Source organism: Arachis hypogaea, chromosome 14 (genome assembly GCF_003086295.3).
Source record: "Arachis hypogaea cultivar Tifrunner chromosome 14, arahy.Tifrunner.gnm2.J5K5, whole genome shotgun sequence".
Lineage (NCBI taxonomy): Eukaryota > Viridiplantae > Streptophyta > Magnoliopsida > Fabales > Fabaceae > Arachis > Arachis hypogaea.
Window position 1 is genome coordinate 123,357,388 of NC_092049.1, and position 5,274 is coordinate 123,362,661.

Sequence of the window (5,274 nt, forward strand, 5' to 3'; positions counted from 1 at the left end):
TTGATGCGAAATAGAGGCAAGTGCAATCCTGAGATTACAATGTATGATTCAGGTACCTGGATCATGGTTTAGTGGTTGAAGCAATGAGCATTTAGACACATCAAATGGCATGAGCGTTGAGTATGACTCCCTGGTAGAGACAATAGGGAGATCCGAGCAGACTAGAGAATATCTTTAAAGATGTTCAGCCTGATCTGAGGAATCAGAGAAAATAATAGAACCTCTGAAAACCCCTCAGGAAGAGGAGAAACCTCCTAAACCCGAGCTCAAACCATTACCACCATCCCTGAAATATGCATTTCTGGGAGAAGGTGACACTTTTCCTGTAATCATAAGCTCTGCTTTAAAACCACAGGAGAGAAGGCACTAATTCAAGTGCTAAGGACGCACAAGACAGCTCTTAGGTGGTCCATAAGTGATCTTAAGGGCATTAGCCAGCCAGATGAATGCATAAGATCCTATTGGAGATAATGCTAAGCCAGTGTTCAACCACAAAGGTGGCTAAATCCAGCCATGAAGGAAGTGGTGCAGAAGGAGGTCACTAAATTACTAGAGCTGGATCATTTATCCTATTTTTGATATCCCCTGGGAAAGCCAAGTCCAAGTCGTCCCTAAGAAGGGAGGCATGACAGTGGTTCATAATGAAAAGAATGAACTGGTTCCTACAAGAACAGTTACAGGGTGGCGCATGTGTATTGACTACAGAAGACTCAATATAGCCACCAGAAAGGATCATTTTCCTTTACCATTCATAGACCAGATGCTAGAAAGACTAGCAGGTCATGATTACTACTGCTTTTTGGATGGCTATTCAGGTTACAACCAGATTGCAGTAGAATCTTCAGGATCAAGAAAAAACAGCATTCACATGTCCATTTGGAGTATTTATATACAGAAGGATGCCATTTGGCTTGTGCAATGCACCTGCAACTTTTCAGAGATGCATGCTCTCTATTTTCTCTAATATGGTGGAAAAATTTCTGGAAGTCTTTATGGATGACTTCTCAGTATTTGGAGACTCATTCAGCTCCTGTCTTGACCATCTGGCACTTGTTCTAAAAAGGTGCCAAGAGACTAACCTAGTTTTAAACTGGGAAAAATGTCACTTTATGGTGACTGAAGGAATTGTCCTTGGGCACAAAATTTCGAACAAAGGAATAGAGGTGGATCAAGCTAAGGTGGAGGTAATTGAAAAATTACCACCACCTACCAATGTTAAGGCAATTAGAAGCTTTTTGGGGCATGCAGCATTCTACAGAAGGTTTATAAAGGATTTTCAAAAATTGCAAAACTTCTGAGCAATCTGCTAGCTGCTGATACGCCATTTATCTTTGATAAGGAGTGTCTGCAGGCGTTTGAGACTCTGAAAGCTAAGCTGGTCACAGCACCAGTCATCTCTGTACCAGACTGGACATTACATTTGAATTAATGTGTGATGTCAGTGATCATGCCATTGGTGCAGTGTTGGGACAGAGGCATGACAAGCTTCTGCACGTCATTTATTATGCCAGCCGTGTTCTAAATGATGCGCAGAAGAACTACACAACACAGAAAAGGAATTGCTTGCAGTGGTTTATGCCATTGACAAGTTCAGATCCTATTTAGTAGGATCAAAGTGATTGTGTACACTGACCATGCTGCTCTTAAATATCTACTCACAAAGCAAGATTCAAAACCCAGGCTCATAAGATAGGTGTTGCTTCTGCAAGAGTTTGATATAAAAATAAGAGACAGAAAAGGGACAGAGAACTAAGTAGCAGATCACCTGTCCCGAATAGAACCAGTAGAAGGGACGTCCCTCCCTCTTACTGAGATCTCTGAAACCTTTCCAGATGAGCAACTTTTTGCCATTCAGGAAGCACCATGGTTTGTAGATATTGCAAACTATAAGGCTGTAAGATTCATACCCAAAGAGTGCAGTAGGCAGCAATCGAAGAAATTGATCTCGGATGCAAAGTACTATTTGTGGGATGAACCATATCTCTTCAAGAGATGTGCAGACGGAATAATTCGTAGATCTGTGCCTAAAGAAGAAACGCAGTAGTATGGAGGATATTTTGGAAGTGAGCGAACAGCCACAAAGGTCCTCCAATGTGGCTTTTACTGGCCTACTCTCTATAAGGACTCCCAAGAGTTTGTACGTAATTGTGACAGCTGCCAAAGGTCTGACAATCTGCCTCACGGTTATGCCATACCTCAACAACGGATCTTAGAGATTGAGTTGTTTGATGTATGGGGTATTGACTTTATGGGGCCTTTCCCACTATCATACTCAAACACTTATATTCTGGTGGCAGTGGATTGTGTATCCAAATGGGTGGAGGCTATTGTAACACCCACTAATGATACTAAGACAGTGCTGAAGTTCCTCCAAAAATATATCTTCAGCAGATTTGGTGTCCCTAGAGTACTAATCAGTGATGGGGGCACTCATTTCTGCAACAAACAACTTTACTCTGCTATGGTTCGATATGGAATTACCCACAAGGTAGCAACTCTATATCATCCACAGACAAATGGGCATGCTGAAGTCTCTAATAGAGAACTTAAAAGAATCTTGGAACGGACTGTGATTAACCGTAGAAAGGATTGGGCAAGAAGCTTGGATGATGCTCTGTGGGCATACAAACAGCATTCAAGACTCCTATAGGGACCTCTCCATACCAGCTTGTGTCTGGAAAAGCCTATCACTTGCCAGTGGAACTGGAACACAAGGCCTACTGGGCAACCAGATTCCTAAACCTTGATGCAAAGTTAGCTGGAGAGAAAAGATTGCTCCAGTTAAATGAGCTAGAGGAATTCAGACTCAATGCTTTCGAAAATGCAAAAAGTTTACAAAGAGAAAGCAAAAAGATGGCATGATAAGAAGCTGTCATCCAGAGTCTTTGAGCCAAGGCAGAAAGTTCTGCTATTCAACTCTAGGCTTAGGTTATTCCTTGGGAAATTAAAATCCCGGTGGAGAGGACCATATGTGATTACAGGTGTGTCACCATATGGATATGTAGAGCTTCATGATAGTGACTCTGACAAAAAATTCATTGTTAATGGGCAAAGAGTCAAGCATTATCTTGAAGGCAATGTTGAGCAAGAATGCTCAAGACTGAGACTGGATTAAAGCTCAGTAATAGTCTAGCTAAAGACGATAAAGAAGCGCTTATTGGGAGGCAACCCAATTTTATCTATCTATGTTAAAATTCCATTGTTATTTTGTGTTTTCTTTAGGTTGATGATCATGTGAAGTCACAAAAACAACTGCAAAAATTAAAGCAAAATAAAAAACAGCATTAAAAATAGCACACCCTGGAGGATAAGCTTACTGGCGTTTAAACACCAGTAAGAAGCATCAGACTGGCGTTTAACGCCAGAAAGGAGCATCAAGCTGGCGTTAAACGCCAGAAACAGGCTGCAAGCTGGCGTTTAACGTCAGAAACAAGCAGCAGTCTGGCGTTAAACGCCAGGATTGCACTAAGAGGGCGTTCTACACGCCTAAATGGTGCAGGGATGAGAAATCCTTGACACCTCAGGATCTGTGGACCCCACAGGATCCCCACCTACCTCACTATTCAAATTCAAACCATTCCCCTCCCAAACCCACCCATTCACACACCTCCATCTCCTCCACTTCTCCTTCTACTCCCTTCTTTCTTCTTTTGCTCGAGGACGAGCAAACCTTTTAAGTTTGGTGTGGAAAAAGCGTTGCTTTTTATTTTTCCATAACCATTTATGGCACCTAAGGATGGAGAAACCTCTAGAAAGAGGAAAGGGAAGGCAGTTGCTTCCACATCTGAGTCATGAGAGATGGAGAGGTTTATCTCAAGGGTCCATAGTTCAGTGGTAGAGCATTTGATTGCAGATCAAAGAGCCTTGAGGGAAGAGCAACAAAGGCAAGGAAGAGACATAGAGGAGCACCATTAGATCTTCAAGAGGAAGAACAAGCCGCCATCACTAAGGTGGACTCATTCCTTAACTTCCTTGTTCTTATTTTTCTGTTTTTTTTTCGATTTTCATACTTTATGTTTGTCTATGTTTGTGTCTTTACTACATGATCATTATTGTCTAGTGTCTATGTCTTAAAGCTATGAATAACTCCATGAATCCTTCACCTCTCTTAAATGAAAAATGTTCTAAACACAAAAGAACAAGAAGTACATGAGTTTCGAATTCATCCTTGAAATTAGTTTAATTATATTGATGTGGTGACAATACTTTTTGTTTTCTGAATGAATGCTTGAACAGTGCATATTTTTTATATTGAATTTTATGAATGTTAAAATTGTTGGCCCTTGAAAGAATGATGAACAAGAGAAATGTTATTGATAATCTGAAAAATCATAAAATTGATTCTTGAAGCAAGAAAATGCAGTGAATAACAAAAGCTTGCGAAAAAAAATGGCGAAAAAAAATATAAAAGAAAAAGAAAAAGCAAGCAGAAAAAGCCAATAGCCCTTAAAACCAAAAGACAAGGGTAAAAAGGATCTAAGGCTTTGAGCATCAATGGATAGGAGGGCCCAAGGAAATAAATCTAGGCTTAAGCGGCTAAATCAAGCTGTCCCTAACCATGTGCTTGTGGCATGCAGGTCCAAGTGAAAAGCTTGAGACTGAGTGGTTAAAGTCATGATCCAAAGCAAAAGAGTGTGCTTAAGAACTCTGGACACCTCTAATTGGGGACTTTAGCAAAGCTAAGTCACAATCTGAAAAGGTTCACCCAGTTATGTGTCTGTGGCATTTATGTATCCGGTGGTAATACTGGAAAACAAAGTGATTAGGGCCACGGCCAAGACTCATAAAGTAGCTATGTTTAAGAATCAACATACTAAACTAGGAGAATCAATAATACTATCTGAATTCTGAGTTTCTATAGATGCCAATCATTCTAAACATCAAAGGATAAAGTGGGATGCCAAAACTGTTCAGAAGCAAAAAGCTACTAGTCCCGCTCATCTAATTAGAACTAAGCTTCATTGATGTTTTGGAATTTATAGTATATTCTCTTTTTTTTATCCTATTTGATTTTCAGTTGCTTGGGGACAAGCAATAATTTAAGTTTGGTGTTGTGATGAGCGGATAATTTATACACTTTTTGGCATTGTTTTTAGGTAGTTTTTAGTAGGTTCTAGCTACTTTTTAGTATGTTTTTATTAGTTTTCATGCAAAATTCATATTTTTGGACTTTACTATGAGTTTGTGTGTTTTTTTGTGATTTCAGGTATTTTCTGGCTGAAATTGAAGGATCTGAGCAAAAATCTGATTCAGGCTGAAAAAGGACTGCTGATG